The sequence below is a fragment of the Arvicanthis niloticus genome, chromosome 16 (assembly GCF_011762505.2).
Source record: "Arvicanthis niloticus isolate mArvNil1 chromosome 16, mArvNil1.pat.X, whole genome shotgun sequence".
Lineage (NCBI taxonomy): Eukaryota > Metazoa > Chordata > Mammalia > Rodentia > Muridae > Arvicanthis > Arvicanthis niloticus.
This window is the reverse complement of record NC_047673.1, coordinates 57,113,144-57,138,986: the sequence shown is the minus strand read 5'-3', so window position 1 is coordinate 57,138,986 and position 25,843 is coordinate 57,113,144. Positions and strand designations below refer to the sequence as shown.

General features: G+C 41.5%; 1 protein-coding gene and 1 pseudogene across 4 annotated transcripts in view; one reads left to right on the top strand and one right to left on the bottom strand.

The window, feature by feature from the left end:
• Positions 1 to 25,843, top strand: part of Psd3 (pleckstrin and Sec7 domain containing 3) — a 515,401-nt gene that overhangs the window by 113,729 nt on the left and 375,829 nt on the right. The gene's annotated exons all lie outside the window — the stretch shown is intronic.
• Positions 15,203 to 16,205, bottom strand: LOC117721642 (V-type proton ATPase subunit E 1 pseudogene; annotated as a pseudogene).

Here is a 25,843-nt window from a genome sequence, read left to right as displayed (position 1 = left end):
TTGCTGTGATGAGACCCCCATGACCACAGCAATTCTTATAAAGGAAAACATTTAATTGGGACTGGCTTACAGTTTCAGAGGTCTAGTCCATCATTATCATGGGGGTGGGGGGAAGCATGACAGTATCCAGGCAGACATACATGGTACTGGAGACAGAGCTGAGAGTTCTACATTTTGATTTGAAGGCAGCAGAAGGGAACTGTATGCCACATTGGGTGTAGATTGAGCATAAGAGACTCCAAAGTGACATACCCTAAAGTGACATACTTCTTCCAGTAAGGCCACACCCCCTAATAATGCCACTCCCTATAGGCCAAGCATTCAAACACATGAGTTTATGGGGGCCATGGGCTGAATTGCAAAATATATTGTAGACTAGAATGGAAAGAAGATATGGGAAAAGAGAGCAGTGACACTTAGCTCCACAGTTAGAGCTAGAAGTTCATGGGATACAATTAAAAACCCTCTCTCTTTTGAGTTTTGGGTTTGATTCCAACAGGTTGCTATGGCCACTCCTATCACTATAGCTACAGGTTTAACTGTTGTCTGGGACTCAGGGGATTGGAGAAAACAGAAAATAAAAGGATTATGCCATTTTTTTTAATTGCAAAGTTTCTTGCTGCTTTTCAGGCTATAAATAATGTGGCTATTCTCTCTTTCCCTACTTCTGTCTTTTCCTCCCTCCCCTCCATCCCTCTCTTTCTCTTTTCCTTCCTCCCTCTATTTCAAGGCCTCAAGTTCAGTTTGTGGGAAATAGAGGAGAATTAAGATTGGAAAATACCATTTCACTGATGCTGTAAGGTGGGGCACTACCCTCTCACTCACCTGCATGTGTGTTTCGGGATGTTCAGATATCAGGGTACACATACAGTCTAGCTGTCTGGTTTCCCTCTATGTGTTACATAGTTTCGCTCAGTGAAAACACATGAGCATACAGGCCTACTGCATCATATCTAGAACCTCAGCTTCTGAAAACTATTTGCCTGGCCATGGTTTTCAGTCCCATCTGATTTGTTTTGATCACATCTTGTAAATGGAGACACTAACATCACTGTACAGGATGCACAGAAGACTGGCTCTGTGGTACCTCCCCACAGGTTTCTCTTCTGTAAAATGGGATAATGCTTTCTTTACAGTTGTTTAAACTTTGAATTATGTAATATCCTATTGCAAATAATAAGACCTCTTCCTCTTTGGGTAGAGAGATGCATTAAGACAGGATTTCAGGTCTTCGGGTCCTTTGATAATGTTGGCCTCTAGAGGCCCAGGCAAGCTTGGGTAGGAGGAGGTCCAACGACATCTCACAGAATAAAGGAATTCCTTAAATTGATAGACTTTAGAGGGAAGAGAATCTCTGGTTGGGGTGGGGGGGCAGTGTTCTGTCAGTTTAGATTAGTAAAGGTACTAGATAAACTCCAGGATGGTATTTTAGGAAGTTATTTCTATTGTCTTGCCCTACTTTAGGGCTACTGAGTGCTATGCACTAGCTGAGGCTCTAAGGTGTAACTGGTCCCTTCTCCAGAGGCAGCCTCTGTGATCTAACACATGGAAGATGTGACCTATTTAGATAGTTCAAATACATATTCAGTGGTCTGTAAAAGGACAGATATAAATTTCAAGTTGTTGCATAAAAGCAGCAAAATATAAATTGAACAAAATGTCAAGTTTTCATGTATACACACACACACATGTGCATACACCCACACGTGTGCACCTACACACACACACACTAAGATACATTGAGATATATTTGAAAGTTAAGCAATGAAAATTTTAAGAGTTTCTTTCATTGTTGCTACTTTTCACAAAAATAAGCCATAATTTCTTTGACATTACTTACAAATGTGCGTTGTCATTGTGGGATGATGGGTTTATAATTTCTCATCATTTCTGTGAAGACTTTTACAAAAATCATTCAGTGTGAACACATTGAAAACATCAGAATTCCCTTCTAAAAAGACTTTCAATTTGGAAAAACTCTGATTCTTGCTCTTTCAAAGGAAAAATGGGTCATACTTGCTTCTCAGATCTCCCATAAATGATCCCTATGCAAAGGACTAGAGTAACACCCGGCTCTGCTTCCACTACTGGGCTCCATTTGACGCAAAGTCACAGGAGGAATTCTGTGTCTTCTGCCAGACTAATCTGTGCTTTCAGATGTCCTTGAACATTAATCCTCTAAATGCTCAATTTCAGTCTTCTAAAGAGAACCGGGGAATGATGGAGAATTATCTGTCCACCTCATGACAAAAATTTACATCCCCACAATCCACAATTTAGAATCACCACCAACACCATGCTTTAATGTAGTTCATATTTCTAAAGTGTCAATAGGGTCTCTGTCTTGTTTCTCCATAAAAACAGTTGTAAATTAACCTGTTAGTTTCCAAACTGTGCCTATTTGGACTCTATTTGCTCTGTAGGTATGGTCTTCGTGGAAGTGATGCCTACAGCAGTTTCAGATCTCTTCCCCCCCACACACACCCCCCACCCCCGTCTCCAGGAATACCACCAAATATTTCCTCTTCTGTGTCTGGCCTGAGTCCATCTACCCAGTGACCATTCCCTAAACTGTTCAGTCACCATTGGAGAAAAAAGACTTTTTGTCATTTTTTTCCTAATGCCAGGGAACCTAGACTGAAAGCAGACAGGGCAGTCTGGAATTGAAGTTCATCTTCCGTTATCCGGGAGAAAGTAGAGAACAAAGTATGTCCTTTTTCTTCTGACTGTTGGGGGGCTGGAAAATTTCAGCTTGGCTTGGGTTGGGGGAGGGGATTGTTTCCTGAGGTATGCTTCAAAGCTCCTCCCATATAGTCAAATACTCAGCTGTGCGTGCACTTCCCAACTTTAATTTTCTCTCCTTGCAACTTCTGAATAAAAGAACGGGTTGTATTAGATACTAGGCAATCAATGAGAAATGATAAATTGAAAGGGGACATTTAAATTTTGTAGATATATTTATTATATTTTATATTATGTATATGTGTGTTTTGCCTGCATGGATATATGCATATGACATGCATGGCTGGCACCCATGAAGATCAAAAGACGGTCTTTTGAAGAATAAGTAGATATGACTTCATCATTCTAAGAGGCTGAGTTTCACACTTCCCCTATGATGGACATACTGTACATTTAAACTACCCTGGAACACACAGCATTTTCTTGGTAGGTCATCAGAATGCATTCAGATTAGGCAATCTAACAAATAAAACTTCTGAAAATGTATAGCAAGATGACCCTGGTAACAACATTCTTATGAAAGTCTAGTCATTTGTGTAATGTTATAATGACTTTCTTCCATAAGTAAAATATCCCTGAAGTCAAGGTTTAATATTCTAATATCATGTTTCTTAAATACATTAAATACATTACCAAAAAAAAAAAATCTAATAAAAGTAGCTGAAGGTAGGACTTAAACAACAGGTCCTACCCTGCTTTCTTACCCTCTGATCATCCAGCAGCTGAAACTTCTCAAACTGTAAGTAAATGAGCTTTCACAGAATAGTAACTTCTAGCTGAATACTTACTAAATATATTTTCCATTGATTTTCATCACCAAAATCATGTAAGTGCTGATTTTCATGGAGAAACAGAATTCTGTGTATTTCATGAAGATCCTTTCTTCAGTAAAAAAAAAAAAAATTTATCATCATTGTGCATGTGTTTGTATGCACATGCTGTGCGTCATGTGCAGAGGCTGATGTGTATGCCATGGTACATGCCAGGAAGTTAGAGAACAGCGCTGAAGCTTCCTTCTCCTTCAACTTTTCCATAGTTTTCAGGGATAGAACTCAGGTCCTAGGATCTGTGGGGAAAGTGTGCCTAACCAGTAAGCAATCTCCCCTGCCCTTGAACCTCTTTTCTGTAGAAAACTGAAACTGCCATAAGACACATTTTTCACCAGGATAAAGAGTCAATCCAACTGGCTGGAAATCCTAGGAGAGTTTCTGCTCTTTGTGGTAGGAACATGGTATATAAGGATTACTAAAAGACGTGTGGTTCTTTCTACCTGTAGCTTATGTTCTGTTGAAGAAGACAAAACATAAAACATGCAAACTTTACAAATTGAAGAGAGTATTATAAAGTTGGAGAGCAAAGAGCTATAGGAGAGGGGCCTCTAAAAAGGCTCATTTTACCACCAGCCTTGATGACCTGAGTTTAATCTTCTAAACCACAGGGCGGAAGAAGAGAATCAACTCCCACAAATTGTCCTTTGACCTCCACATGAGTGCCTTGGCACATACGTAGCCCTACCCCACACACAGATGTGTACAAATTTTTAAAAATGTAAAGAAAATATAACAGGAAAAAGCGAGTGGATGATTTAATTTGTACTGAGTTCCAGAAAAGACCTCTCCAAAGTGGTGGCATTTGTGCTAAGACCAGGAGAATGTCATTAAAATTATAGAAAAGAGGACTATCTTTGAGGCACAGTTTCTGAAGTTGGAAAGGACTTCATGAATTCAGGAATTAAAAGACCAACGTGATGAGAATCCCAGAACAAAACCAGGAAGTGGCGCACAGGGTCCTATTTATGTGTGTAATTTATTCCAAGTGCCATGGGAAGTCATTAAACAGTTTTGGACAGTTGGATGCTATCACGAGATGATATTTTTAGATTTCCCTAATCTCTGTATAGATAAGAGTGAGTATAAGCAAGGATGGGAACAGGAAGCCATATGGGGAAAACTGTTAGTTCAGGCAAGAGTAGACAAGAGAGTAGAGTAAAATGTATTCTGGAGACAGAACTGAGAGAATGTAGACCCCGGAATGTGTATTTAGTGAAGACAAAAGCACTATGGGAAAGGCTACACAGAGACAAGTTGATGTTGCAATGGAACAAAGGTTTAAGAGATCGATGAGGATGTGTTAGGTCTAAGGTATCTGTAAAATATATAAGAGAAAGTTGGAAGATATTAATTTTTAAAGTAGACACCTCCCCTGCTCTTTATCCTCAGTTTGACTTTCTGTGGCTCAAATTAACACTAATCAACCACAGGCCAAAGTCTCAAATGGAAAATTCTAGAAATAAGCAATTAATACATTTTAAATAACTTTTACTACTGTGTATTATTGCCATTGTTCTGTTGTGTTGACCGTTGTTCTTCTTGTCAGCTTACTAGTCAATTTTACTATAGCTGTATATATGCAAAACAAATAATACATATTATTACCCATGATGTCCAGCATCCTCTGAGGCTTCAAAACTGTTGTACCAACCGATAAGACTGGGGCTATAGAGTCTTGAGTGCTGGAATAAAATTAGTATAGAGATTAAAAATTAGAAATTAATAGCATGCCGAAAATGTTTAAATCCCTAGAAATAGAAACCCATTTCTCAGGAAGAGAGTATAGAAGGAATAATGGACAAGTTCAGGATAAAACATGTGGCCTGTAAGCCATCTAGAATGCAGGCAGCAGAGAAATCTATGTTGACAAAGATTGGGCACAGACAATGGCCTATCAGAGCAAATGCCAGTGCACCCCTACTATAAACGAGTAAATCAGATATTATTCCTTCCACTTGGTGATTGACAAATATTTAGCAGAGTTGGAGAAGAAGCCACTACAGTAAGAAGCCTAGGATAGTGGTGGCTTGAAATAGTAGTTGTTGCTGTAGCATGAGGTATTAAAATCTAGCCATCCTCTGCGTGCTAGCTTAGCCATAGCAGTAATTTAGTCCAGTGCCTTGCTATGTGTTCACAATGAGGCTGCTGTAAACTAAACACACCTACTGTACTGATTAAATGTTTATCACATAACATTAACATGGTACCTAATACTTGATAATGATAGGTTATCGCCTTGCAAATGTACTGTTATTACTTTAAACAGGATTCCTTGCAGTTGTACAGAAAACGTTATTATAAAATATTTTATCATAATACCAGCAGCAGTCTCATATATCTTGTGATTGCATCAAGAGGCCGTGTCAAGCGACATGTCCATGATATTGTCCCATGGAGGAATCAACTAGTAATACATTTCTCAGAATGTATCCCCAAGGTTGAGCAATGCATGAGTATGTTATATCAATTGATACAGACCAGCTAACTGAATATCAGTTCTTTATATGTGAGGGGTTGAATAAAAGAAACTGTTGAAATAATCACTTCATTAGGAGGAAGGGTTTTATTGTGGATGAGAGAGAGAGAGAGAGAGAGAGAGAGAGAGAGAGAGAGAGAGAGAAAATATCTAGAGGTATCTGACATTTCCAAAGCAGAGAGAAAGAGAAACAGACTGGAAATGCCTGGGTCTATCTACAAGAAAAAGGAAAGAGTACAGAATGGAAAAATTATGTAGGTTATAAGGAAGATGGGTAGCTGTGGGGAGGGAGGCCTGTGACGTAGACCAGCCTCGGAGTTTTGGTATAGAAGCAGGATAAGAAGGGCCAGGACAATAGCATGAGGCCTTTGAAATGTACAATAGATACCTGTGAGTGGAGACTAAGGGATATGCTGATAGGCATCACATGTCTGTGGAAACCCATATGTGTCCTTTCTATCAGAGGCAAGAGCAGGGCAGTGGTGGCGCACGCTTTTAATCCCGGCACTTGGGAGGCAGAGGCAGACAGATTTCTGAGTTCGAGGCCAGCCTGGTTTACAGAGTGAGTTCCAGGGCAGCCAGGGCTACACAGAGAAACCCTGTCTCCAAAAACAAACAAACAAACAAACAAAAAACAAAACAACAACAACAAAAACAGAAGCAACAGAAAAAGCTCCTTTGGTGGGTTGGGTAAAAACCTATTTTACACAATTCTGAGGAATGCTGTTTTTACTCTAACTGCTAGAAATCCTTCTGAAGTCTAGTTTGAGTACATTTTTTGGATTACCTGAGACATAATAGTCCTGAATCCTGTACGAGGAACATGAATGTTACCAGAGTTATTACAGTCATAGGCAGAAACTATTTGCTTGCTTGTTTGCTTGCCTGTGTGTTTGTTTTTGAAAGATGAGTTAGTTGTGCCTAATGCTGTTCAGATGAGACAATGTGGAGACTGTGAGAAAGTTGGCTATGGTTCATAGTAGAGAAATGAGGCTGTAGGTCAAAGGGTGTTTAAAGGAAGTGAAACATGTCTGTCATGCTTCACATGGCAGTAGGGACAGAGGTGAGCGTTGGAGCTACAGAGTCCAAAGAATATCCAACAGACAGTTTTATAAGGAAATAAGATAAGACAGCAGTAAGAGCTCTTCAGAACACTCTATAGAAGAGGTGGATTCAGAGGCAGATGGGCCCTGGATAGCAAGATGAAATGTCCCAGACATCTGGGACATCCTATTGTTTTAAGAACAAGCCAAGGTCTACTTAATCTTCTGTAGAGTTTAGTCCAGTTAATCCCTTGATTTGTTTTTTGACTTTTCTTTTTATTTTTGTTCATTTATTTTGATTCCAAGTAACTAAGGAAGAGGCTAGTAAGGATTATTCGGGCATTTTTTTTTTTTTTTTTGTTTTAACCACAGGGATTATCAGCATCTACTTAGCATCAGAATATGGAAACCAGACAAGCCCAGGATCAGCAAATGAAGGAGAATGTCTGATAATGAGAAAGGGGTACAGACACAAAATGTACTCTGGAGCCTGAATGAGCTGTTCACTGCCTGCTGAGTCTGAAAAGCAAAAGCAACTGTTTAGCAGACATAGCTTCTATTTGGGCATAGACCCCTATGTTTCTCCGTTCTCATTACATTGCCCATTTGAAATTTTCTATTCTTTAGCTTGTAATTCTATGATGGGCTGAAGTTGTGACTTCTCTCCCACTAAGATAAACAGTTTCTAGAAACATTTTAGGTTGAATCCAGATATTTGGGTGTTCAGATTCAGGCTGACTCAGAGATGTAGAAGACGTAGAGGACATAGAAGAGTGGGGATCATTTGCAAAGATGGAACACAACAGATTTCCCAGAGACTGTGACAGGTTGCCTTTGTGGTTCCTGAGCGTTATATGTTTACACTAAGATGCTGTCTTTCAGCAACCTATGGCTGAATAAAAGATATAAGGGAGGGGAGTTATCCTAAGACGTTGTTGTAAATGATTTCTTTTAAATGAAGTTACAACTCAACAAATAGCAACAAAGGGCACAGCCATTGATACCAAGAAGGAAGAAAAGACATTGAACCAAAATGTACAGGTTTTCAAGATAAGGATGACATTACAGAACAATGTAGTCTTAATATGGTATGTAGTAACATGTTTATAAGTAAATAACTTGGAGGCTGTGTATTTTTTATTCATCAGCACAGCTAAATGCTGAATTACCCTGAGTCCTGTGACGGCCTTTGTTTGGTGAACCAGCTTTCTAGTTAATCTGAGTGTAATTTGAATACAGGAAAAGGAACCACTGTGAAGATTAAATCTCTGTGGCCACAGGTCACAGAATGAAGTCTGTATTTCACTGCCTCTGGGATTTCAAGGTCCTGGTCTAAATTTTGTAATTTGGCATTGTCAGTGCCCTTTCTACAGTTGCCCTTTTTACACCTTGTGAATTTATTTTCATGACTGGTGACTGAAAAACATAGTTTAATCGTTTTACCCCAGGACAATGACGTCAACTGGAAAAGCCTTCAGGGCGTGTAGGCTGTAGATGGGTCTCATTACATGTGGGTTGTGTCCTCAGCAGCTCTTTCAGTCAGGGAAGGCTAAGCTATTCCTTGGTAATTTATCACCCTTTGAATCTCAGTGGATTAACATATCAAAAAACTATGTCTTCTTCATGCAAATCAAGTAAAGTGGAGAGCAATCAATCTAGAGGGCCATGGAGAAGCTTTTTACTACCTCTATCAAGAAATGACATATATCTGTTTCACTTACACAGAGCAGAACTACACTCTCTGCAGTCTCTACTTATAGGTAGAGACTACATGAACATGAAAGAACTAAGGAGGAGATATATATGTTGTATATTTTTATACATTTTATATATATTGTATCATGTGTATTATATGTACATATATACACATAAAATTATATATTATATATGTACATAACACACACATATATGCATGTATATGCATATATATGTATGTATATATATATATACATATATATATGTGTGTGTGTGTGTGTGTGTGTGTGTGTGTATCCAAGTCCAGAAAAACAGGCTTCTATAACAGGACCAAACATGATGATCTCATTAAGGGTCAAAATCATTAATATGATTCTTTTTGAGAATTGTTTTGTTCCATTTTGTAAAATAAATAAATTAATTATTAAAAGTAAGCTTACCAATACTAAGAATCCCCTGAACTACCCTTCATAGATATCTAAGTGAAGATTTCTTATTGAATGTTAACATACACAGGATAGGTGAGACACAGGGAGATCCATGGCAAGATGATGTCAGAGACCTGCACGTATCATTTCTCCACTCTCTCCTTCTCCCTTCTTTTCTTTAACATTTATTATTCAACCACAATTTGTCAAACACCAAGGAGACAATCAGTAACAAAGTAGCCTTTGTCCCTGTATTGGGTGTTGGGAGCCGACTTTTAGCAGAAATCGGCTACATTATCTTTGCCGCCATCTGGAACCATATACCCTGGTAAGAGATTTGGTTTTCAATAGCCTACAACAGCTGAAGCACACTCTGATATCCCACATATTTTGTGTTGCTGTTTACTGCCCCCAGCTGCAAGGCGCACGTGGTAGCCACGCCTGCAAGGCATGCGGTTCACGTGCTGTCCACGTGCTATCCACGCTATAGATGCCTGTAAGGCTTACGTCATATCAACACCTGCAAGTCACTTGGTATCTACGCGCCTACAAGGCACGTGGCAAAAGCGTATAAATATCTCAGAATTCCCTTCAATAAAGGAGACTAGAGACTTGATCACACCCTGTCTTGTCTCCATTCTTCGAGTCTCCTGCCCCTGCAGCCCCACTCTCTCTCTTGACCAGAGCACTTAGCCCCAAAGCGTTGAGACAGAGTACGGGTCTCAACAATTGGGTAGCAGACAAACCCCTAATTCTCGATGGCTTAGCATCAAAGGTTGCTTGTAATTCTTGTACAGCCCAAAATGGGTGTTTTCAAGAAGTGGAAGGATGCTGTCTCTGTGTTTCAAGGGCCAGGATTCCCTCACTCATGTGGCTCTGAGAGTTAAACAAGTAGTTTCTATCATGCTTATCTATGAGAATCAGCAGACGGGAAAAGTTCTTGCAGCCTTTCATGGAGGAGATTTCCATAGTCCTGGCCTTTAGCATCATATATCATTCTCATATCCAAACCTGGGCTAAGATCAGAGAAGCCGGGACTTAATGGGCCAGAGAGAAGCAAACCAAAGGAGTCCTCTTCTGGTTTAGGAGAAGAAATCACGCTTTTGTTTATTCAGTTGTTCAACAAGTAATATTGAGAGCCATTTCTTCCAGCAGCAGCCCATGAATTAATGATACTGTGGTAGACAAAGCAGACAAACTCCTATCTGTATGGGATTAATGATTAGGTTTAAATTGTTTTTAGTATGTTAATGGCACCAACTGACTTTCAGGTCTGTAGCTTTAAGAAAATATGACATATGCATATAATTCTATAGCATTTTAAATATAGTGTTTATAAAAGAACTAATTGGAAAGAGTGTTCATAAATAGAAGAGGATGGGCAGATATTACGTACTTATTTAGTAAATAATATATTGCAGATGAACTGAATAACCATGAGCTACATCTTTCAGAATGAATAAATGTTATGGCCCTGCAGGGTTGCATGTGTTAGTAATCCCATCATTCAGACAAAAGATGGGGCAGGATGATTGTGAGTTTAAGGTTATTCTGGGCTTCATAGTGAGTTCAGGACCAGCCAGGGTTACATAGCAAGATCATTTATCTAAAACATCATCATCACCACCACCACTATTGTAATAATAATAATAAAGAGAAAAACCTCAAAACCACAATGACCATGAAAAAACAAATTGTAGAATAACACATTAGACTGGAGCTACATTTACATACATTCTAAAAACAATGCTATGCATTACTTAGGTATGCAAATATATATCAAGTATTTTAAAAAGCATTGGGAGGCTAGGGACATGGCTCAGTAAATGAGGGGCTTTGCTGCAGAATTACGAGGACCTGAGTTCAGATCTGCAGCTCCCACATAAAAAGGCAGGCACGGCCACTTGTGCCTGCTACCTCAGTGCTGGGAGAGATGGGAACAGGAGAGTCACTGAGGCTTGCTGGCTGCCATCCCAGCTCCAGGTTATGTGACAGACCTGGTCTCAAGAGAACAATAAAGCAAAGAGTGACAGAGCAGGACATTTGGCATCCCCCACTGGCCCTCAGGTGGGCATGCATGGGCCTGGATACCTACATATGTGTATGCTACAAACAACATGCCCACAATACACACACACACACACACACACACACACACACGCACACACACACACACACACACTTATCTGCATAGAAAAGATGCACGTATGTTCAGATTATTTTTTCCCCAGGAGAAAGCAATAGAGAGAAATGGGAGGTGGAAGGCATAAAGAATGTGAATCATAAAGTCTAATTTCTCATAGAATTTTGAAGTAAGGCTTGATTAGATAAAATTAGATGTAAGTGTACAGTTTCATGCATCACACTCTATTTTGTTATCACATTTGAGGTGTTTTTTATCTTTCTTTAACTAGATACATTTTGTCCTAGCTTCAGCCCATTCCATCCTGTTCCCAAGACACATCCTGCACAGACCCTTCTTGCCCCATCAACAAAGCATGTGAAATGGTTTGAAAAGGGTGATGATGGGAAGGGGGAAGAGTGAGCACAGGTGTTAGTCTCTGATCCAGGAAGGGAGGAGGAGGTAGGCGCATGTTCACAGCGGCTCACCTCACCTGCCCATGTAGGCTTAGAGTTTTTAAAACCTACTTTAATAAGGATTCTCAATCTCTTCAACCCCCCTTCTAGCCCACCATCCAAAGGTAGGGGAGAAAAGATGGCAAATAGGACAATGGGTTATTGATCTGTTTAGAAGTAGTTCTTTGGGGGATTCCAATCTTCATTGTCAGGATACCAGCAGGCCAGTTCAATAGTATCAGGATACCAAACACAAATCAGCAGCAGCAGAGACACAATCCAGCAGAAACAGCCGGGCCTCCACCAAATCAGTGTGAGTCAGCAGGAGCAACGAGAACTTGCCAGGACACCAGAAGTTCTCTGCTGTGCCTCTCTCTATAAAGCCAAACCTCAGGATCAAGAAAGCATTGCAAGGCTAGCTATGCAGGGACCCCATCACTGTCTGTTGGGTTCTACTTATACTCTCTCCAGACATCACATGTCCTCTTGAGGGTCTGGCTTTAGCAAAATATCACATGCATCTGCATCACATGACCCACGACTCAAGGTCAAGAGGATCTTTGGTCCAAGGTGCCACTCAGGAGAACAGTGTCTTCAGAGATTATATTTTCTCTGGGTTGCGCTGTGGGTGTTTTTGGTTGTGTTACAAATCTCTTATCTTTTCATTTTATCTCTTTGTCTTATAACACAACTAGCCTTGAAATCATTGCCCCAGTATATTTTTCCCACAGGATCTCATGCCTTTGTATCTGTCTTACAAAAGGAAAAAGGACATGGGTGGTTGGTGTGGTGTGTGTGTGTATGGGGGAGGTGATTGGGGGGATTACTTCTGTCTTCTTAACCTGAGTTTTAGGAGCATCATTCATCTTTACTTGCTTTTAATACCTGCTGTGTGCTGTCCAACCATTCCCCAGGCTTCCTTCACCCACTTGGACCTTCTAGTGTGACTTTAGCTTTTGGCTTGTGATTTCATCCTTGTTTGGACTCTCGCACTAGCTCTCATGTTGAAATCCTGTCCTGAAGTCATATTACTTCATGACAATGACCTTGTGGGTCTTATCCCCAAACTTCCTAGTGTGGCTGAAACCCTGGCTCTAGATTGGTTACCTCCTAGCTGACCTTCTTTTAATACAACCAATGAGTGTGTAATTTTCAGTAAGGACTGATTTGAATACGGCATCTATCAGTAAGCTGGGACAGCCTGGCTGGTCCATTGTATGATGACATTTAAGTCTGTACCCAAGCACATGTTCTTCCCCAGTAGAACTGGTTTCTGAGTTCAAGATATATTCATGTAGAACTTTCTGGGATCATGTCTTGACTCTCATCCACCATCACGTTCCCAACAACTGGGGTCTTCTCACTTCAGCCATTCAACCTGCCACCTCTCAGTACCACTGGCCTCCTTCCAAACCCCGGACTGCTTATTTAGATGAGCTGACACCAGGCTCTGTACATTTGTCAAGCCCTGGATTTAAGTAGGCAAGCACTCTTGGAGGAATTTCAATAAATATATTTATGTCAAGCCAATTCCCAGCTCTTGACACTTACTTTTATGACTTCCTGTGTATTTCTAATGAACATTCTGGCATTCTTACAAAAGTGGCTTTTCTAGACCATCTCCTCTTTCTTCCAGATCACTTTATTTATTTGAGATTGAGTCTCACTTTGTAGCCCAGGCTGTACTCAAACTCAGTATGTAGCCTAGGCTGGCACCAAACTTACTAATCCTCTTGCTTTAGTGTCCCAACTGCTAGAATTACACTCATGAGCTACCTCAGTCGACAGTCTCCATTTCATTCCCTCTTCTACATTATCCTCCACTTTAGCACCTTGTCCAGGAAGGGATGAATGTGGGCACCCTGTGAGTGCCTAGTGTAGATGTTTCTCTTCCCAATTCTTGTCGTCCTTGCCTTTTGTAGTTCTACTTCTGTTCTCTTTTCCTTTGTTGTAGCACTGGAGGAGGTTTTCCTAGTCCTTCCTAACGTTAACTCATCTCCCTGTGCTCTACATTTCTTTCCATCTGAGCTGTGAAGTCCTGTAGCCTGTTATTTTGGGCGTGTGTTATGTGCCTTTACGTTTTAGTAATTGTGCAATTACCTGCAGTGTGTGGGTATAAAGTAGATAGAATAATGAATAAAATTCAGCTGTTACTTAGGGGAAGATGGTAGCATGATACTGACTTGACTGTATGGTAAATCAACATGACATAACAAATAGTTCTGTACACCTTCACAGGAAGGAGTAATTGCTCTGATTGGAGATTTATTTCTTCTGCTGCTCCTAAGCTGTTTTCTCCATCTCAACAGTAGAATAAATAGAAAAGACTGGAATCTACTAAGTACTCTCATTTTCTTAATCTGATCATTCATACAGGAGAGATTGGTTGAGACCTTATTGCTGCACTATATTTGATGTTGGTGGATAGCTGATGAGCAAAATTAGGGACTCATGAGATTCGAAGATAGAAATGACAAACGTTTATCACACAAGTAAGTGTGAGGTGTATTATGTGTCATGAGGAATGAGGGATAGGCCATATGAGAGTGCATAAGAAGACATGCTCACTCATCCCACCAAGCAGAGACACCTTCTCTATATTGGGACAGTGAAACCGAGAACTGAAGGGTGTGTCTTGGCTACTGAGGCAAAAATAGGAAAGGAAGAATGGCCTAGAGGAAGTACAGTCCCAGAGGAAGCCTGACCCATGTGGAACTTTTATAGAGGAAGAAACCTGATAAAAACAGGGACCTGGCAGGAGACCTACACAGGGAGCCAGTGGGACAGAAGGCCAGGCACATGCAGGTCAAGTGAAGCCATCCCAGACAAAATGGTCTCTAGAGTGGCTTAAGAAGCTCTCTATAGCTAAGAGCTATGAAGACACTGAAGCTTTGCCCCAAGGGTTGCATGAGCAGATGCTTGAGTAGAAGAGTCTCTAGCTGCAGCGTGAGGGATGCTACAAGGATTTGAGTCAACTGTGATAGAACCGGAAGAGCACTACCCTCAGCCTCAGGAGCTGTGAGTTATAACTTCAAGTCTTATGAGGACAAAGATCTTGAACAGATAGATGTCCTTGTCCCCGAGCCTTGGTCTCCATTTAAGGAGCATGGAGACAGTTGAGAGAATATTTGCTGACAAACTCATGGTCCAAGGGGTTCTCATGTCATTTTCATGTTTTCTAACCTCCAAATCTTTTATTTTTCTGTGGAACCTGTAACATTTCTTCTTTTTTTTCCACATAAGCCTTTTGTTTTAATAAATAAAGAATATTTGTGGCTTAGATTTTAAATCACATTTACAGATAAGGAAGACTACACCTAAAGAGTAACAGTGAAGCTGCTGTTACTGGAGGAATGTGAGCCTCACGTGCACCTTATGCACAAAGAGCAGGGGACAGCATGCACAACTCACTCTAGCCTAGAGCAGGAAAGAATGGGTCCTTGGTGAGGCTGCATAGCACATCTGACCCCTCCCATCCCGCTGCAAACCCAGTGCACAGCTGTGATGTCAGATGAGCTGGGGCTGGGTTCTTGCCACACCAAGTGGCCCTTTTGTTGACACTGAGCCAAGGGCATTAGCTGTAGAAGGTGTCCACTGATTACCAGTATTAGAACAGAAAGGAGAAGCCACACAGACGAATAATCTGCTTCTCCAGGAGCACAGCCGTGGGTGAACTGCACCTTCTGAGGTTCAGTCCAGAAACTTCCTATTGGCATTTGCACCAAACAAGGGTCCACGGACTTCTGGCATCATCTGCTGGGCTATTAGGTCCAAGCAGCTTTCCAGAGTGTTGGAAACCTTTATCTTGCTATCCCCATTATAGATTTCAACTCCACCAGCTATCTCCTCAGGCAGGTAGGCCTCCTGGTCAATTTGGACATCAACATCTTTTTTGGTGGCAATTTTATACATAGGAATTGCTTTTTGTACTGCAGCCATCACCAAAGGGAAATCTTGTTTTCTGCAATGCATAATCATTCGAGGCTCCAACAGCTGGTATAAGCCCTGGAGGACCAAGCCCATCCAGCAGCACTTGGTACCTGGTTGTATCTTTTACCACCTTGCTGAGTCTCTGTTTTGCCTCATTTAGCAGATCAGTGATGAGGTCATCTTTTGCTCTGAAGACTTTGAGCCTTGCTTGATTCATCAAGTTGGACATTTGAATCTTCTGCTGTTCAATCTGCTTTTCTTTCTTCTCATAGTATTCCATAATCTTTAATCTTTGGGTTTGCACAAGACGACCTTTCTCAATGTTGAACTCTTCTTCTGCCTTTGCGTCTATTTCTTCTGCTTTCTCATTGGCTTCTTGTTCGATGAAAGTCATCATGTGCTTAATCTGCTTCTGTACACCTGCATCACTGAGCACCATGGTGAAGGCAAAGTTCGGCCAAGGGACAGCCTCGAGTCTGGGCTCTAAGTGTAACATTTCTTCTGCATAGAGAAGATACTTAGGCACACTTCAAAGGCATAGAAGTGATCATGTCATTTATTTTTTGTTACTTATTTTTTATTATTTATGTGCATGTATGTGTGTCTGTGAATGTGCCCAAGGAAGTGAGAGAACTTATCAGCTCTCTAAAGCTGGAGCTCCAGGCAGTTGTGGGCTGCCTGATGTGGGTGCTGGGAATTGAACTTGGACCCTTTGCAAGAACAATATGTGTTCTTAACCACTGAGCCATTTCTCTAACTTGTCACTTAATTTTGGTTCCCTTGTTTCTTTTCTCTTGCAAATTACAGTCGTCAAAAACTGACTTGGCAGAGCTGACCCAGAGTCCTAGGTCACAAGCAATGAGCATTGCAGGGAAGAGCTAGTGCACCCTCCAAAGTGTTGTTTTAAAGTTCTGGCTCATTCCAGATGTTCACCTCCCTGTTAGGTACTGGCTGGAACTGGAACTTTTAATGACTGCATTCCTTCCCTTGTAATAGTTTTTTTTTAAGCACTACTAATGGCAAATAATCAATTAACAAGTAAACTGATATGCATCAGAGATGACTCAAAAGCAGGGAACTTTTCCTTGCAGCAGTGGTCCCTGACCTTCCAAACCTGGGACCCTTTAATACAGTTTCTGATGTTGTGGTGACCCCCCCAACCCTAAAATTATGTTTGTTACTACTTCATAACTATAACTTTGCTACTGTTATAAATCATACCATGAACATCTGATATGCAGTATGTCTAATATCCAACCCCTGTAAAAGGGCCACTCAACCCCACGTAGAGAACCGTCTTAGAGACTCCTGATGACTCCGAGGCACAGAGAGTGCAACTGTTGTGTTGTCTGTGAGTAAGACTACAGTTGTGAGAGATACTTTTCTCTCTTTTTTTGAAAAGATTGCCTCAGTTTAGAACCTTTTAGAGAGTAAATCATGCTCCCTCTGTTGTGTTTTATAAAAGGATGGGGAAAAGGCATGTGTGGAGGAAGTGGGTGGGGCATCCACTGCTGGCCAATGCTGAGGCATCCCTTTCCTCTGAGGTACCAGCCACACAAGGGCATAGTATAGAATAGAGTTTATTCAGGGCATGGGGAGGGGAGTTGAGGGGGTAATAGAGACAGAGAAAGGGAGGGAGAGAGAAGAAGAAGAAGGAGGAGGAGGAGGAGGAGGAGGAGGAGGAGGAGGAGGAGGAGGAGGAGGAGGAGAAGGAGAAGGAGAAGGAGAAGGAGAAGGAGAAGGAGAAGAAGAAGAAGAAGAAGAAGAAGAAGAAGAAGAAGAAGAAGAAGAAGAAGAAGAAGAAGAAGAAAGAGAGAGAGAATATGAATATAGAAGAGTACAGGCCAGCCATGGGCATGAGGAGAGGGGGGAGGGGAATGGGGAGACAGAGAGTAAGGAGCAGGAGCAAGAGGAGAGAGAAGAGAAGGGAGCAAGAGAACAAGAGGGTGAGGAGGGGGCAAGCAGCCCCTTTTATACTGAGTCAGCCACACCTGGCTGTTGCCAGGTAACTGTAGAGCAGAGCCTAGACTAAACGTCAATACCATCCCAATTCATGTTACTACCCTAACTAATGCTGCCCTATGTAAATGTGTTTGAAGATGAGGTTTGTGAAGAGGTGAGTAAGGGAAACGGAGGTCACCAGGGATAGCACTAATGCAATCTGACTTAAGTCACCTGCAATCTCCATATTCAGGAGGCTATGGCAGGAAGATTAAGAGTTAGAGGGTAACCTGGGCATACACACAGCAAGTGTGACCCTGATGTGACACAAGGTACGTCCATTGGCAAGCCAAGTAAAGACTCGGCCAAAGACCAAGCCTGCTGACACTTGCTGCCTCCAGGACCCTGAGAAAAGCAATTGCTGTTGGTAAAGCTTATGTCTATCGTATTTCTCTTGAGCAGCCCAAGGAAACAGGGCATCTCGTGCAGCAGTCCCAAGTTTATGTGAAATGAGAAGACCTGATTATGCTTCCATGTTCCCCTGCCCATGCAGAATAAACAGCGTGGTTTTCTTTATTTTGTGAATGGATCTACTTAGAGATTCATAATCAAATTCTATCCCTCCAGCTTACAGCTCAACAAACATTTTACAGCTCTGTGTTTATTGGCCACTTGCTGACTTTAAGCCAGTAGGAGTTCTTCATGAGCTAGCGCATCGGTAATTAAACCATGCAGAGCACATAAACTATCCATTCAGTGACTGAATACTATCAGGCTCTTTTATCTATCCATCTTCACAAACTCACTGCTTTTTACCGTACTCAAAGCTGCAAACATTTTTTTCAGAAATCTGCCTTTCAAAGGCGTGGACTTTAAACGGGGGTTGGCGGGGTGGGAAGGGTGCAGGGGGGCAGTGAGGAAGGGAAGAATAAAGTACACACTGCCTTCATAAAAGGATCCTATAAAAGTGTCTCCAGGTGCTCTTCTGTTTTCATGCAATAGATCTGCCAGGACTATATGCCCTGGAGGAGGAGAGTATGGAGCCATACCTCTTTGAAGAGCCGAGGAGACTGGCTCCACTGTCCCACCTGACTTGCTGGTTTATTTCAGTCCCAGGGGAAAGCCAACAATGGGGGAAGCCCATTGGTCTCACCCTGGCTGCTACTCCTGGCAGAGACTTCTGGAGAATGAATCAGAAGCTGTCTGCCCTGGCTCTTTGAAGCCTTTGAATGTGCATACACTACTTGTTTCTAGGTTTGGGCAAGCCAGGGCTACTGCACAACCGAGGATAGAAAGCCAATTTGCATAGTGCTTCATTTTTCAACAAGTCTAATCCGAAGACACCCAGTGGCCAAACTTAAAGGTGAGTAGACATTATCTGCCACCAGAAACTTCAGACCAGGAAGCCTACCAGTCTAAAAGATGACTCCTAGGACAGGGTGATATGTCAGTTACTGCTAGAGTACAAGTATTGCGGTCCTTTTGCTAACATTTCTGTCCTTAGGGAAGAGAGGGACAGATCTTGCTGATTAATTCATATCACTCACCACATTGCTTCCGAGTACTTCCTTGTGCCAGGTGTTATGTAAGGTCCCGGAGAACAGCAATGAATCTTGGGCTTTGCCCTTAGGGCTCAACAGTATGACTTAGAACGAGCAAAATCTGTTTATTCCACCCTTCCCCCCACTGCCAGCCTTTAGCTCCCTTATCTTTCTCTTTCCCTCCATTCATTTGTTCTCTGCCCACTCCCACTCCCAGGGGTTCACTACTGGAACCCATCCAGGAAGAGAGGTGATGCCTAACCAGGGTGCCAATCCCCAGTGGAGGAATTTTATCATATAAATAATATTGATACATGTCTTTGATGGCCCCATTAGTTCAGGGATCCCAAATCCCTGTGTGTAGTGAAATCTGTACTCTGAACCAGCTCTGCTATACCCTAGAGGTCCTGGGAAAGTATTGTAGAACACAGGGAGCTGCCAAGGTAGAGAGGCACCTCAAGGCTTGGAAATCAACAGTGAAGTTTGTCAATAGCTAATCAGAAGCTAGCTGCCATTGCATCCCCCTCTCTCTCTCTCTCTCTCTCTCTCTCTCTCTCTCTCTCTCTCTCTCTCTCTCTCTCCCTCCCTCCCTCCTTATGTTCTTAAGTACCTTGTCTACTCAAGCACCTAGCTTATTTTCTGCTTCCTGAAGAGATTTATGGCCACATATCCATAGGAATAAAAGTCCTGCTGGCAGCGAGCCCCAGGTTTGCAGAGAATCACTGGAAAAAAAAAAAAAAATGTAATTGCTGGCAGCTGTTTGCTCCAGGGCTGCCAGCCATAAAATTTAACCCTTACTTATCCAGGTATTCTATGGGCAGAGATCTCTCTTGATCTAAGACAAGTGTTCACCATAGTCCTATAATAGAGGACTGTGTGTCTGTCATTACCTATTTTAAAGTCTTTGCTTCGTTGCAGGAGTAACTAGCCGTTTCACTTGTTAAGACTTGAATGATGGTGAAAGCTGGTATTAAATACTGTTCAGCAGTGTCAACAGTATTTCTCTGAAACGTCTTTTGTGAGCTACTACAAAACCTCATCAGCTCTTACTGAGAAGTTCACATCTGGAGCTTTATGCAGTAATCCAACATTGCATCAAACTTGGAAGAAAAGACAGTTTGGCTTGCCTTGAAAACTCAAGGCAAGGTTATACTGTACTTGGGCATTTCAAGAGGCAGAACAAAAGGATAAAGCTTACAGTGCCAAGATTGAGTAAGAGTATGCAGTGCCCTTTGTTGAGTCTGACCTCAGCCAGAGCCATGGTTCTGGGAACCTGGTTTATTTATTCAATGAGAAAGGGAAAGCTCAAGAAAGGAAATTGCTCAATGCTAACACAGTGAATAAATGAAGATCTCCATGAAGCCTAAGCCAATAAGGCCAAGTTCCCTCATCCCTACACAACACAATGTTCTTATTGCCTATGGGGTCATCACAATCAGGGTTCAATTAATGAAACAAGCTTCAAACTCATTTCAATTACCAACTACACACATGGCAAAAGCAATGATGCTTATGGCTTCAAGAAAAACATCCAGGCTCTAATACTGATCAAGCTAGAGCTGGTCCATTGGAGAGGTGGCTTAGTGGTTAAAGGCATGTATTTTGTATGCAAAGAGGCTGGATTTGGCTCCCAACACCCACAACCACCTGTCACTCCAGTACCAGAGATTCCAGTACTCTGCGTGTACATGTTTCATTCAGACACACAATCTATTTACGTTTAAAATTTTAATCCAAACAAGCCTTGAATTCAACTGGGAATAATAACTACCAGCCTGACAGATCACACAGTGTTTTGTATAGTGTTGGTACCTGGAAAGTACTCAGCAAATCTTCACAGCCCCTCCCCCACAGCCCCAGAACTAGATTGGTGATTGGTGGCTCTCTCTCTCTTTTAAAATTTTTTTCATTTCTAAGATTTTCTTTCCTTTTTAATGGAGAAAATATTACTGAAGCATGAACTATTACCTCTCATTCTGTACAGAGATGTAATCGTTGTCAGTCCTAGAAAACAGCTACTTAGAACTGCTGCTTTCAAGAGTTCTGTGCTGTTGCTTAGAAACAGCTTTTGTTTGTCCAGGAAAGAACCTTGGCTGAGTTCAAGGGACTTTAGCTACTGTCTATTCTCAACTGCCTCAAGACGCCCAGTGAATTAAAAGTAAGAGATTTGAGAAAGATATAAAGAGATACCCAGGTTTTTGAGCCAAAAATTTCGAGTGGTGTGTGTGTGTGTGTGTGTGTGTGTGTGTGTGTACACGCACAGGTCACATGCATGTGAATGCACATATGGGAAACTGTGTATGCATATGCAGAGGTCAGCAGAGGTCAGAGAGAGTAGAATGTCAGGTGTCCTCCTCTACTGGTTTCCACCTTACTCCCTTGAGATGGATTTTCACTGAAGTCCAGGCTTGCTGTTTGTTGTTTTCCATGTTGGGCCATAAAACTGCAGTGGTGCCCCGTTTCTACCTATATCTCTATCCTCAGCATTGGGGCGACAGTCACATGTGACCATGCCCAGGGTTTTACATGAGCACTGGGTATCCAAACACAGAGGTACTCTTATCTACTGAGCCATTCTTATTACCTGCCCAACCCCCCACTCTGCACTTTAGTAAGTGGATTTCAGTGTAGAATGACTCATTTAGATTAATTCAGGCCGAGCTTACATCTGTATCCTCTGTAATCTCCAATTGTCAGGCTCACAACACCAAGCCAGGCAACCCCAGAGAAGACAAATGATAGAACTGAAGATACTGGTTGACATTAGTATGCACCATAAAAATTTAAGAGGCAAGGAAGGTGTATGGTGATGAGGGGAAGGAAGCCATAATAAAGAGAGAAACAATAAAATGTGATGGGCATTGGCCAGGAGCTGCCAGATGGGCAAGTAAAGCACATAACAGCAGATTCCTAGATGTCCTGTATAGCCTAGAACATGCTGGCTTCTCATTGTGACTGCATCACAGTTGGCTAATGGCTCTGAGACCTGTCCATTAAGAGTAAAGCATAGTCCTGACAAAGGATTCCCTCAACAACATAGTGGCTCTGGTTTTGTCCATGGACCTATGACCCAGAAGCATGTTGAGCAAGGGACAAAAAGCTTCAGGACTTACAAAAAAGTCACTTGTGGTTAACATCTGTTTGAAGTGTGCTACAATGTGTTGCTACAGTATCTCCACCCATAATCACGCACCTAGGAGTAGCCTACGGAAATAACAGGCAGAATCCCAACTTGTTGGTTTCTTTACCAGACAAACTCATCAAGTATATAGGGGATATTGACAACTATACAGAACAAACAGCACCCCAGCTCCACAAAAACACAGAGCTTTCAGCAACTCTGACTGCCAGATATCACAATGCACAGAAAAGTGGGCCAGGGTCGTGCATGTGTACATGTGAGTACTGTGTGTGGGTTTACTTGGAGAGTATGTCAGGACCTCCATTCATATGGAAGCCATAACTCCACATTACCCTGAGCACATGCAAAGAAAATATCTTTCTGCAGGATGTAATCCTAGAAGATAGGTCAGCTGGAAAATCAATTTGGAATTTGAAACCAAGATGGGATACAGGCAAGAGGCTCTAGGGATAAAAATCATCTATGCATCATGGAGATCCAAAACTCTTTCCTTCTCTTATGCTGTGAAAGTTTGTTAAACCACATGTTCATTCATCTGCTTCTCATCAGTTTTGTTTTGTTCTCATTTAAATACACACACACAAAAACTAAGCAATTTTAATGAAGAGAAACTCTGTTTTCTCTTGAAGTTTCTTTGATGATGCGGTTCACAGAAAACTCTGAATTTAAAAACACACAAGTTAGAGAGTCCTCACTGGGATTTAAAACAAAATGAAGTCCTGATTGTCCCTCTGTGTCATTGTTTCCCTTCTGAAGTCTGTTCCTTCAGTCTTTTGATCCTCCTTGTGAAACCACATAGAAAAAAATTCAGTCTTGAAACAGTAATAGCAATTATACTTAAAAAAAAAAAAAAAAAAAAAAAGAAAGAAAGAAAACATAATTCACCAGAAAACTCTTGCTGACAATATCCAGACAGATATTCTAGTTTGGAGAGGATTGGGATCTGAACCTTACTCTACTCTCATCCATTCAAAAGCTGTCTGGGTGTGGTACCCTATGCTTTTCTAGTCCCTATTGACTTAGAGCTTTGAACAGTCTTTATGAGTGATGCGGGTTAGTTTAGAAGGTGTAGCATCTCCCTGAAGCATTAGCTCTTCCAGCAGCCAGCTTTCCAAAGTGAAACAACAGTAGAAATGACTCCATTGCACATTCTGAGCCGACTTTCACATAAACGACAACTTGGATCTCTATGTAGAAATGTTTCTTCATGGTTGTTCTCACATAGTCTCTCCCTTGATCTTCAAGGATTTGTATCACTTTTATTTGTGATGAAAGAAGGCACAACAAATTCTTACCGCACATAGACAACTAAAATGAGTATCACGTAATGGACACCTTCATTACGGCAACACATCCTATCACATTCAGATCACGTGAATAGTCACTGGTGGTGCAATCGCGAGAGCAGCTCTGTTCCATTTTGTCTACATCTGAGGTCATGAACTTCCTGTTTTGCTTCAGAGTTAGAAGAGATAGTGAGTCGAATAGAGATTAGAGAAGGTGGTTTTTACATAAATAAAATGAAGCCTCACAATGTATTTCAGAGTATGATACTGGAAATCCTAGACAGTCCGAGAATCATTTCTCGGCCTCATCCCCGATTTTCCTCCCTTTTCTGGAATACCACCAGTGATAGGGGATATATTACTTCACAAATTAGCTTATGCTGCAAGTTCATTACTTATATTATCAATACTATTCTGGTCACACACACACAACCCCCCCCCCCCCGGCCAGCCTCTTAGCAGGCTGATTCCAGTAGATTATGAATCTTAAAGGTCTTCTTGTTAGTTATTCTTTTTCTATAACACCAATGATATATTCCCCACACTGTACCACAGAAATGCTGGAAAATTTATAGGAGCTAAAGAGAAACCAGAGCATAAATCATCCTTTTAAAATGAGATCAAGCCAACTTAAAATCTTCTAAGCTATATTCTACTACATATAAACACTAAATGCACTGCATATGTAAACCCAATGTCCTTCTGACCTACCAGTCCTCTCCTTACGCTCTCTCTTCTGATCATCTGGCTCTTCTTGTACTTTAAGCATGCCATACCATTTCCATAACACAACCTTTATCCATACTCCCTCTGGTTGAAAGGCTCTTCCCCCATGTCCCTGTTGCATCTTATCTCATTTGGTTATGGCCATGTTCAAGTATTATCTCTTCAGACTGTTGTACCTAAGACGAATGCCCTCACCCCGAGTCATTCACAAAACACTCTCCATCTCTACAGTTCAAGAACAGTGTCCCATTTGATGACACTTGAGATCTCACAAACTAACCCTTTGTTCCTCAGGTGCAACTCATCAGCATAGAAAGTTCAACCACTGATGTGCTGTGGACCTGAAGATTTCACTTTAAGTCATTTCTATAGGCATCATTAAGATCCTATAAGGCTCAGAGATTGAAAGATCATTTCAAATCTAGGAATACCATTAAGGACCGTAAGAATCCTTTGGTTGTTTAGGATGGCTTTAAGGACAGGTAAATTCTGATTGTGTAGCAAGAGGAGGAGCTGAGCTCAGAAGATGCTAAAGACCATTTAAGACATGGCTCTTGAAGACCTGCAGCATTAAAGGGATGGGTTATTCTAAGAATAGAAATGCTGAAGGTGAGGACTGGAATTAGCTGCCACCTGAAGAAAATCCCAGGTCTGACCATCTACTCACTAAAAGAAACCACTTCATTCATGGTACTTATTTTAGTAAACATAATCCATTTAAAAAGACCTAGCTATTGACACCTGTAATTGCCGCACTGTACTACTGAGGCAGTAGTATTGCTTTGAGTTTGAGGCCAGCTTGGGCTACATAGTGAGTTTTCAGGTAAGCTGGGACTCCAGGAAGAGATTCTGTTTCTAAATAAACAAATAGACCCCACTGAAGTTTTATGATGTGGTCTTCAGATACTGTGGGTATCAAGGTTTGCCAGTGTGTAAGATTTCTAGATTCCAGCCAAATAATCTCATGTGGACCCTGGTGGAGTCCAGTTCAAGGCACTCTGATCCCAGTACTCTGAGCTAGGTTAGATACCCTACACGTTGCTGGTTTGATCTTGTTTTGTTTTAAAATTCAGGGAGTTGACCTAGAAGACTTCGGGTAGGTTTTCCCACTTTGGATTGCATGACATCATTTGAGTTTCAACATTCTTGGAAACTCAGTAAGGCATGGTAAGGAGCAGGTAGAAAAGGAGCACCAGTGGTGGCAAAATGTCCACCTAGAGCAGCTTGGGAACAATCTGTGTAGAGGAGAGGCTGATAGCTTGTCATTGTGCCCCATATACATGGTGAGTGGGTATTTTACTTGTAATGAATAATCATTACATAGAGCTTGCCTTGGGAGGGTGACAATATTTTGAGAGAGATCTACAATTTCCTACAAGTAACCACTTGTACCATTTCTTGAATAATCTCCAGGAGGATAATATATTTTATTTCTCCAGTTCTATACCCCCAACAATCTCTAGATCTTTCTTTCAGGAGTATAAAA